Raw genomic sequence first — 11602 nt, 5'->3', positions numbered from 1 at the left:
TTGGTTGTCCCACATGCCATGGAGGCCCAGTACCGCAACCGAAAACAATATCATTCTCTTAATGTACAAATGGTGTGTGACTCCAACAGGATCATTACACATTGTTGTGCCCGATTTCCTGGATCAACCCATGATTCTATGGTCTTGAGGAACTCTACAATACCACGCTACATGGAGCGACACGCAGGGAACAGATCCTGGCTACTCGGTGAGTCTCATTTCATGCATGATAATGTGGGGTATGTGATGCGGCAATGACCTGGCAGGAAGGGGGGGGTGCGTACGTAGCAATGTCATTCCACAAACATCCTTTATTGTCCACATACAGGTGATGCCGGGTATCCACTGAAGAGATGGCTCCTTACACCACTCCGGAACCCACAGAACCAGCATGAGGAGGACTACAACCATGCCCACTCACGTACCCGTGTAGTCATAGAACAGGCATTCGGCCTACTGAAGACTCGTTTCCGCTGCCTCAGCAGGTCTGGCGGGGCACTCCTGTACCGCCATGAGAAGGTTGCAAAGATGGTCATGGCATGTGTCATGCTACACAACATGTGCGTACGTAGAAATGTGCCCATGCCCCCTGACGCAGAACTGCAAGCACCTGAAGATGGTCATGATGAGGGTGGGGATGTGGCAGCACCTCAAGGAGTCCGCGAGGCACAGGAGGGCCGTGAAATTCGTCAGATTCTCATAGATTCATGCTTCTAGCACTCACGCCTGGTGGCTGATACATGGACACGGGACTTGTGGCACTGTGTGTGTCTGGAACATGCACAATATGGACTGTACGCCTATAAAGGCCTCGTACACAAAGATCAATGTCCACACATCTCATTGGATGATTGTGCAATGTTTATAGCATATGTGAAATTATGTTACACACCCCATCGACCCGCCACCCAAGTGAGCCCAACACACCCCCTCCACCCTCCTACCTCCCCCCGAACACCAGTGTCCAAAGATGCTCATTGTCAGTGGGCAGACGCTATTGCAAGCCCCCTCTCCGGGTATCAGGGGCACCCCTGCCTGTGGAGCGCAGGTTCCTCCCAGATCTACGTTGGGGGCTGCCCTGGACGGAACTTGCAACGGATGATGTCTCTGCCTGCTCACGTCCATGCATGTCCCTAAGGGTTTGTGAGAGCTCAGTGAGCACACGGCGCACAGCGGCAAGTTCAGCACATACGTCTTTGGACGTCGCATGCAGTTCCCCCCTCAGGCTCTCGGTGCTTCTCTCCATTTGTACTCTCAGGCTCTCGGTGCTTCTCTCCATTTGTACTCTCAGGCTCTCGGTGCTTCTCTCCATTTGTGCCCTTAGTGTCTCTGTACTTCTCTCCATTTCTGCCCTAAGTGTCTCAGTTGATGTTTCTATGGCTGCCTTAGTACCCCCACATTCATCAGCATGGTCCTTGAGGAGCGTGGCCAGTTGCTGCTGTTGCACGATCACCTGGTCGAGGGACTGTTGCCTCTGCTGTGCCATGGCCATTTGCGGTGGTGTCACAGAGGGGCTGATCACCTCATGTTGCCTTGCCACAGGGCTTGTGGGGGATGGCCAGTCGTCGTCTTGTGGGTGCCCCTGCGTGGTATCCTCATGGTGTACGGGATGAAACAAACAGGGGGATTGAGACAGGTCATGGATGGATCCTACATCGACATCACCGTTTTCTGTGTTGGAGCATGCTGCCATTAATGCAGTGTCACCTATGGTGCTGCTGCCACCAGAAGCAGTGCCTTCTGTGGCATCCATTGGGGGGACCTGTGGTGGTGCTGTTGTGGGCATGCTGGCTGCTGGGGTGCCTGTTGAAGTCCCCTCCTGTGTGCTGCCACTTGATTTGTGCTGCTGCCGTGTCTTGATCCGTGCAGCTGAGGTGGAGGGTCTTTGGCCGTTGGTCTTGGCCCTCTTTGCAGGTGTGCTGGTAGGGGTGTCCTGGAGCTCGTCGTTTGAATCGGACCCTGTGGTGGACTAAAGGAGGGCGAGCGTTAATAATGGGTCTGTGGAAATTGGAATGGCAATGTATCACATGCATTGGGGTGGTACCTGAGGGTGATTTGGGTCAGGGCCTTGGAGGTGGTTTCATTTTTGTGTGGATTGCGGATGCAGTTGTTTTGCAGCCTGCAGTTAGGGTGTGCCTGCTGCACGTGTAGAGGGTGTTTTTAGGATTTTTAATTATTTATGTATTTAATGTGACTTTTAAAGTGCGCTATCAGGCCAATGTATGTGGACGTTCTCCTGGCCATGTGTTTCTGTTGCACTATGTGGACACATGGTACTTCACATGATTGGACATTGTGGATTTAGCATTGTTTTATTTGGGCCACCTACCTGATTCTTCGGATGTCTGCACTCCTTTCTCCATCCCTCCGACTCCCTCTATACTCTCCATTCCAATGGTGGAGGCACAGATTTCTTCCCAGGGGGTCAACTTGATGGGTGATTCTGATCCTCCCCCGGTAGCTGTGGCAATGTTACGGTTGGCGGATAGTATGCTCCGTACGCGTATCCGCAAGTCGTCCCATCGCTTTCTGCATTGCTGTGGGTTGCGGGGTGCGGTCCCCACCGCACTTACCCGCTGTGCCACCAGGGCCTATATGGTCTTCTTGTTCGCAAGTGCCGTCCTGGTCATTTGCGTCGAGAAGACGACGGCAGCATTCTCCTGGAGGGTCTCTGTGAGCACGGTGAGTTCCTCACGGGAGAAGTGGACCTGCCGCTTGCGGTCGCACGCTTTTTTCGCTACTTTTCCCATTTTTATTGTTTTCACTAGGGTGGATGACGGGTTGGGATGTGTCTCAGGGTAGTATTTTTAATGGTTGTGTGGGAATTCTGATTTTATAGGTGTACGGCGTGCTGTTTCCCGTTCCGGGACCATGTTTTTACTTCCGTTTCCGTATATTTACGGTCACCGTATTTTCCGATTGCCGCTCATTACGGTGACCGCTATGATGGGTGGCGGAATTGCACCTAGGGCGCCGTACGACGGCGGTGAGGGGCGTTTTGGGGACATTTCCGCCATCGCGGACTTTGCACTTCCGCCATGGCGTAGTGCTCGTGCCCGATGGGTCGGAATTAGCCGCACTTTACTCCGTCGTGCAATGGCGGAAACGCTATTTACGCTATGGCGGTCAGGTCAGTTACTTTCCGCCAGGGTCGTAATGAGGGCCATAGTCTTCAGGGCTGAAATTCTGGCGGATATTAACACCTTCTTTGACTGCAATATAAGACACGATACAACTGATGGGGTCCGGTGGGAGGCGTTCAAGGTCTTCATCAGGGGGATGTGCATTTCCAGGGAGGCCGGGGCCCTCAAAGACATCAAAAATAGCTTGCAGTGGTCGGAAGCGAAGCTAAAAGAACTCGAGAGGGAATATACCTCAGCCCCTTCCCCGACCATACTGGCACAGATCAGGTCTGAACTGGAGACATTTGAAACTCACGCTCGTATGGAGATTCAGTACTACGCCCGGCCTATGGCAGCCCGGAAATATGGCGAGGGAGACAGACCTGGAAGGACGCTGTCCAGACTGGTCCGTGCGCAGAGTGGTATAGCTCGAATTGACTGCATCAAGGACGGTAGCAACGTCTTATGCTGGTCTGACCAACACATTCTTGAGGCATTTACCGCGTTCTACACAACCCTATATGGCCCCCAGCAAGAACACAGCCCACAAGATACAGACCTCCTGCTAGACCAAATCCCCATGACCATCATCTCTCGCGCAACCAGGGACCAACTTGAATCACCATTCACCCTTGATGAAATAACTGAGGCTATCTCGAACTGTCCAAAGGGCATGGCACCAGGCCCGGACGGTCTCGCGTCAGATTTTTCGCCATCAGGAGCATGTCGCCATCCTAGCACCCAGACTCCCTGAGGTCTGGAACAAATCACTTGAGATGAATATCCTGCCCCAGTCCATGCGGGAGGCTATCATAACCGTTCTTTCTAAGCCGGGCAAGCCGCTGGACGAATGCGGCTCCTACAGGCCCTTGTCTCTAATCAACACAGACATGAAAATATTTGCCAAGATTATTGCGAGCAGGTTCCTTCCCATAATGACCCACCTGGTTCACCCAGATCAGAGCAGATTTGTCCCCGGTAGATCCACTGCCCTCAACATTTGCCGCTTATTCAATGTTATGTCCAGGATCGATCCCAGTGCAAGCGCTGTAGTGGTCACCCTTGATGCTCTGAAGGCATTTGATATGGTGTCATGGCAGTATATGTGGGCGGTTCTCCACAAAATGGGAATCGGCCCGCGTATGATATCATTTATCAAACTGCTTTATACAAACCCAGTAGCCAGAGTTCTGGTCAACTCTAAGGTCTCGCCCCCCTGCGCTCCACAGAGGCACCCGCCAGGGTTGTCCGTGCTCCCCAATACCTTTTGCGCTTGCTATCGAACCCATGGCCGATGGTGTCAGAGACAAATATACACAAAAAGGTATACGCCTGCGAGACACTCCGGAGATAATCTCGTTGTACGACGACAATGTACTCCTTTATATCAGAGACCCGGCTGCCCACCTAGACCCGATCATACGTGATATAACGAAAATCTGCCCATTTTCGGGCTTCACCATAAACTATACTAAATCTGAAATTTTCTTGCTCACGGTGGCTACCTCCCAACCACCATGCAAATTCCCCCTCCGCTGGTCACCAGGGGGTATCGGGTACCTCGGGGTTCAGGTGTCCCTCACTAAGCCTTCATTACTATCTGACAACTATACGGCCGCGGCACAGCTTGCGGAGACCCGGATACTGAAGTGGCGTAATCTCCCGCTCTCCTTATCGGGCAGATTGTCCCTAATAAAAATGATAATCCTCCCTAAAATGCTCTACATTTTTTGTAAATGTGCAGATTTGGCCAGGGATACGATACTTCAAGGACCTACACACTGCTTGCGCCCAATTCCTGTGGCACTCTGGCGCGGTACGTAAAAAGTGGCAGAACATGACCCTTCCGTATGAGAAGGGGGGCTTCACTGCCCCAGACCTTGCTAGATACTAGACTGCCGCACAGGCTCAGCATGCCACACACTGGTATACATTCACTGATCCTCCCCACACGTGAAACTCGAGAAATTAGCATGCGACAAAGTCAACATCCTCTCTCTCATTCTCCACCATACATTTCACACTGACGCCCCCGCTGACCCCGTAGCAGCAACAACCATGGCGTGGAGACAAATGCTACACACACAATCCGACCAATATCCATACTATTGGCAGTTCCCAGGCCTCGACCCCACCAACGACAAACTCCTGGTGAGACACTGGTACGACCTGGGCTACCGGGCACTGTCCGATCTATATCCCCCGAAGGGATGTTTATCACCCCGCAAACATGGCGCCCCGGGCACTCTGGCTCGGCACTGGAACTATTGCAATATTTCAGGCTAAGGGCTGCAGTCCGCTCCCGGTGGCCCTCCTATCCTGACGAACCCCCAGACTCGCCCGAAATTCACTATATAGCCAACTCGGCCGGGACAAGGGGCACTATATCCTCTCTCTACAAATTGCTAATGGCTAACCCTTCGGAGATACCTCAGGCGGCACGCAATGCATGGAGCGATGAATTGGGCCTGCCCCTCACTGACACTACGTGGAGAAAGATGTGCATACACACTCGCAAGACCTCCCTAAATGCCAGATAAAGGTGTATGCAATATAAGCTCCTGAATCGTCTATATTACACGCCACACAGGGTGGCCAGATTTGCACCTAGCCAGGCCCACACTTGCCCCAGATGTAACTCTACGAACTCAGACCAAATACACATGTTCTGGGCTTGTGAAGCACTGGGCCCTTACTGGAAAGCCATCATAGAAGCCCTCTCTGAGATAACAGAGTCCCACATATCTCCTGCACCGCTGCCGGTCCTGTTTGGTGTGTGGGATGAGCCCGAACTGAGAAAGATGTCCAGATTTTTAAATGCTGCAACTATGGTGGCCAAAAAATGCATCTTGCTGTGTTGGAAACGTTGCTCCCCCCCTTCATTTGAGATGTGGCTAAAGGCCCTCACCTGGACTCAAATGTGTGAGGAGGACTACATCAATACCCTTCCGCTGACTTCTCGCCCCAGAAATGTCTGGTCTGAGTTTTGCAGCTATCTGAACGGCAAGGCAGATATTGAGCTTCTATCATCCCCCCTTTCCTTATGGAGTAGACTTGCTTATCTTGTAACACACTGAACTGAATTGCCAAGTGCTTACCTCTGCTGACCACCCTTGCATTTGTGATAACATTTATTTATCTACAAGTTATGTGATTTGTACAATACGTTGGTTGTCTGCTCTCTCTTCATGCCAATAAAGAGAAGTTTAAAAAAAAAAAAGTCTAGGCAAAGGGCATCTCGAGCATAGTGTGGACGTTCTGATTATAAGAGTTTAGAGTTCAAAATCGGTAAATCTGTCTTCTGTGTCTCACTTGGGTATGGACTTTCTATTTATTCACAATAGGTCGGATCTGCCTCTCTGTTTGAACTGCAGGGTTCAGTGGGGGATAGATTGCATTGTATTATATGTCGGACTCTGTGCCACACACTTCATGGAGGTTGCAAGTCAGTGGTGTACATTATATAATTTAACAATTTCCCCCAGTCCATACTACTATTTGCTTCTCCGTCTGCTGCGGTGTGATCTCTGGGTAATTCCATCCCCGCCGTCGCCCACCTATCTGCATCTTTTAGCCACAATTGGATTGAAGGGCCCCCCGGGTGATTCCAAGAGATCATAATTCTGTGTTTAGCTAGTACGAGAAGAAAGGCCACTCTTCGTTTTCTGGATTTTGTGCATTTCCCCCCTGGTTGTATGCTCCATAAGCATGTTTCAGGTGTGCACAGGTATGTACATCCTGTCCAGGCGTTAGTCTTATTCACCACTTTTTCCCAAAATACTTTGATCTTCTGCCATTCCTAGACCATGTGCCAAAAACCTGTCATGGTTCCCTTACATCATGGGCAGGTGTGTGGTTGTTGCAGGTTAATTGCGTGCAGCCTGCATTGAGTCATGTATGCACTGTGGACAAAGTTGTATTGGATGAGTCTAAACCTGGTGTTCCTTGACACCTTGCGGGTCTGGTCCCAGATCCTGACCCATTGTTCTTACGGTATCTGTCTTCCCATATGTAGTTCCCATTTCACTTTTATGGCAAGTTCTGGGAGTGTCCTATGTTCCCTTACGTGTTGGTAGAGATGTGAGATCAAACCCCGGGTATTAGCGGTGCTCAGCAGCTGGTGTACCAGGAGATGATGTTCAGATTCTGCAGGCGTATCTGTCCAGAGGGTGGCTTTCCTTCTGACTATTCTAGCATAGCTTAAATAGGCTCCCTCGGGCATACCATATCGCTGGTACCATTCCTGAAATGGTAATAAGCTCCCTCCATCATAAAGATCGCCCATAGTTGTGCACCCTCCATTCCTCAATCTAGCCCAACCGAGGTCCGTCAGAATTTCTCTGATCTCGGGGTCAAAGCCCAGTGGCAGATTCGGGCTATACGGGTATGTACCTCGTGAGTTCCTAAGCGTCTGAGCCCAGCTCTCCCTTGGCACTATATAGATCACACTCTTTACTTTGATTATGGATGGGTCCCATAATAATTCAATCCCCTTCCTGTTTCTAGGGAGCTCTCCTATTAGGCGTTGCAAGTCGCCTTCTGGTGTGTTCACCCAGTTAGAGATAGTCTGTAGCTAGACCGCGGTGTAGTATATCTCATAATCTGGTAGTGTAAGGCCCCCTTCCTCATGAGTCCTCCTCAGCTTGGTTAGTGCTACCCGTCGCCTCTTGGGGACCCCACAGTAGTTACCCAATGTAGGAATCCAGCATTTTAAAAAACACCTTTTTAATTTTTTATGGAATATTAATAAAATAATACAATAATCTGGGCAATATCACCATTTTACAAAAGGCTACCCTTCCCCATCAGTGAAAGCGGGAGGGTTTTCCAGAATTGTATATATTCCCATATGCTGGCCAGTGCTCTTCCAGTGTTGAACTTAAATGTTTCCTCTAAATTATGGAAGACAGTGATTCCCCGATAGCGGAATGATTCTGGTCCCCAACGGATGCCTATTTGTGGAAGCGAGCACACTGGTAGAGCTCTCAAGGTCCCCAGGGGGAACGCCAAGGATTTCTCTTCATTGATGCTATAGCCCGACAATTTCCTGAAATTGTGGAGTACCTCTAATATCTCGGGATATGGGTCCTGGGGTCATTTACGTATATGAATGCGTTATCCACGTATAGAGATGTTATGTATTCTACTGCAGATTTTAATACCTGTCTAATTTATGTAGTGCTTAAAGTACCCTGCCAAGGGTTCCAGGGCTAGGGTGAATAATATTGGAGACACTTACCATCCTTGTCAGATGCCTCTTTCCAGTGTCCATTTCCCCGATATCCATTTTCTTGTTTACACCCTCGCTTGGGGATTGGTGTATAATAGCTGAATCCATTGTAGCATTATGGGGCCCACCGCTATACCTTCCAGGACCTTGAACAACCACTCCCATTTCACTGAGTTGAAGGCCTTGGTTACATCCAGGGCCATCAAGGCTAATTCTTCCTCTGAACGGCATGCGTGTTCCATTACAAAATGCAGCCTCCTTATTCCTACCATTTTCGAGATACACACCTTTCGGATTGTTACCTTTAGGGCCTCCCATTGAACACCCACCTCTTCCATTGACCCCTCGTTATTGCCCAGAAAAAAGAGACTATCTCCTCTCGTATTGTTTCTCTGAAGGCTCTATCCTTGAGTTGGTCTATTCCCAGTTTCCAAGTCGGTATCGCTGGACGGCTCGCCCTATCTGCAATACCGTTACCAGGGGGGCATGGTCAGAGATTATTTTCGCTAAGTATTCTGTCTGGAGGGGGGGTGTGGCTAAGGAGCCATGCAATAGGAGGTTCTTTCCTGGTGCTCCTGCTGATCCTGCATGATCCTGGATCGGAGATGCATCTAAAATGTACTATTTTGCTTGCAGCTGGAACAGTTGCTGTGCGAATATGCAAGGAAGAGAAGGCACCGACAATGGCAAGAAACCGTATTACTGCCGGTGAACTAGAAGCAAAGAAAGTCCAGTAGGATTTTGACGAGTAGTAACAAAATGGCATCGGGCTCAGAACAAAGGACTTCATCGGAGGATGTGTGAGCGAGCTGAGTTTGCCGAACTACATCGTACAAACACACAACTGAGGGTTTGAAGCAACTTCACGGAGGAGGCAAGTTACTAACGAGGAAGTGTCACAGAACAGACCCTAGCAGAAGGAATCTGTATTGTATAAACCGTGGCTAAGAGACAACAGTAGCAAACAAGGGGATACATAACCCAGACTTTTACAGCAGGGAAACTGACATGATTGCCGAGCACAGGGAAGCCTGTTAAGCAAGGGATTCTGAAAGCAGCACAACACGGGCGATTTCGCCAGACAAAGGAGTTAAACTGACATGATTGCCTGAGCGCAGGGAAGCCTGTTAAGCAAAGGATTCTGAAAGCAGCACAACATGGGCGATTTCGCCAGACAAAGGAGTGAGCTGCACTGTCCATGGGAAGAAGAAAAGTGCAGTGTTGCTCTCAACTCTTGGCATAACACAGCTGGTTCCGAGGCAGACCGAGGCCAAGCCCCGTGATGGCTACAGAGTGGCTCGGCGGCTGTGGGCAGGCTCTGGAGCGAGGTATCCTCATGGGCATGATACTTTGTGCAAACAGAAACGAACTATGACAGAGCACAATGGAATATGAGAGCTGAAAGGTGACTGCACCAACTAACCGAACGCCCTGCTCACGAAGGGCGCAGGGGCTCATATGTGTGACCTGTGTGCGCTGGCGGAATTGGGACACTGCCCAGTGTGGGGCAACAACTAACCTAATGGTGCTGTATAGCGCCTGCAAATAAGAGTCTAAGAAGGGCACGGGAGGACACAGCACAAGAAAGCTGCCTGCACTGAGTAGCAGCAGTGTTTAGAGCTCGTGTGAATCCAGGCACCAAGATGACATTCAAACTTCCCAAGTCCAGGGGGAAGCAGTCCACATTGGAGGACTTCACCAAAACCCCACAACAGATAGTGGGGTCGAGACCTAACACAAAAACCCACAGGTGGTCACGACCCCAACACGCAATGACCGGCAGATCCTGGAAGCAATTGCGGATTTAAAGGCTACGTGGGAGAGCAAGCTGGAGGCAGCCACAGCGGAACTTAAAGCAGCGCTAGAGCTCAAAGTGGGCGCAGTACAGGAGGAAGTTAACCTACTCAGACAGGATGTACAGAAGATAGCAGAACGCACAGATGAGCTGGAAAATGAAGTGACAACAAACACGACAGCCCGAACATCTCATGCCTCGGAGATCCACATTCTGAATGAACAGGTCAGCAATCTAGAGAACAGAGCGGAGCAAGCTGAAGGGCATGCCCGGAGGAACAATGTACGCATAATAGGCCTTCCGGAAGGGGAAGAAGGCCCTAACCCGACGGACTACGTTGAAAACATGTTGCTGCAGGAAATAGGAGGCGGGGCCCTACGCAAGGATTTGCGGTGGAGAGAGCGCATAGAGCGCTCACAAGGAGACCTCCCCCAGGAGCCCCCCCAAGGCCAATCATTGCCAAGATATTGAACTACCGAGATAGAGAGAAGATATTGGAATATTTCCGAAAAAGGGACACCATACAGAGGGCATCTGCGAACATCTCGGCATATCATGACTACACACTTCAAGTGCAGAGACGGCGACTGAATTACGGGAAAGTGAAGAGGAGATTGCGAGATGCGGGCCTGCAATATATTTTGATGTACCCAGCAAAGCTGAAAGTGTTCCACAAAAACAGAGCTCTGTTCTTTGAGACTCCGGAAGATGCAACAGAATGGTTGGACGCCCAAAATTGTCCGGAGGGAGCGGACAGTCAGAAAGAGGATGGTACGGACAAGTGAAGCCTGATCCTGAGACCAAGGTGCTGTATATACTGTGACTTTGGGACTTGAATATAAGATAGAGTAAGATTGTGTTGAAATTAAGGGGCAATAGATTGAGAATATAACACGGAAGGGGCACAACATAATGTGGCAGATAACAGGAGACGCGAAGGATGCACTCTTAAACCCCAATAGATAGGATAGTTAGGTTGACGATAGGGTGGCAACACCCTGCTGAGTCCTAGTATCGGCATCGCCGAAGAGGTACTAAATGCGGGTAGGCCTGAGATCCAGGGATGGAGCTGGGCACCAGTTGGGGCTGGGAAGGGTGGGGGTGTTGGGGGGTTTGTAGAAGAGGGGAGGGAAAGTTGGGGGTTGGGGTTGGAAAAGGAGGGGGTGGGGGGAGTTAACGTTTGGGAAAGAGCCTACAGACATGCGCAATGGCTTACAAGTAAAACCTGCAGACCCACACAAGGAGGGGCGGGAAGGCATTGGATAATGGGGGACCTCAAAGTACTAACTTGGAATGTTAGGGGGCTCAATAGTTACTTGAAAAGGAATAAGGTTATGATGTACCTGCGCAGACAGAAAATAGACATAGCCCTGATACAAGAGACACACCTTACGAAAGAGAAACTAGAAGTTATCCAGAAGAAATGGAAGGAGACGGTGGTTGGCGCGACATATT

This window comes from Ambystoma mexicanum, chromosome 6q (assembly GCF_040938575.1).
Source record: "Ambystoma mexicanum isolate Mex_15411 chromosome 6q, UKY_AmexF1_1, whole genome shotgun sequence".
Lineage (NCBI taxonomy): Eukaryota > Metazoa > Chordata > Amphibia > Caudata > Ambystomatidae > Ambystoma > Ambystoma mexicanum.
This window is presented reverse-complemented; position numbering follows the sequence as displayed.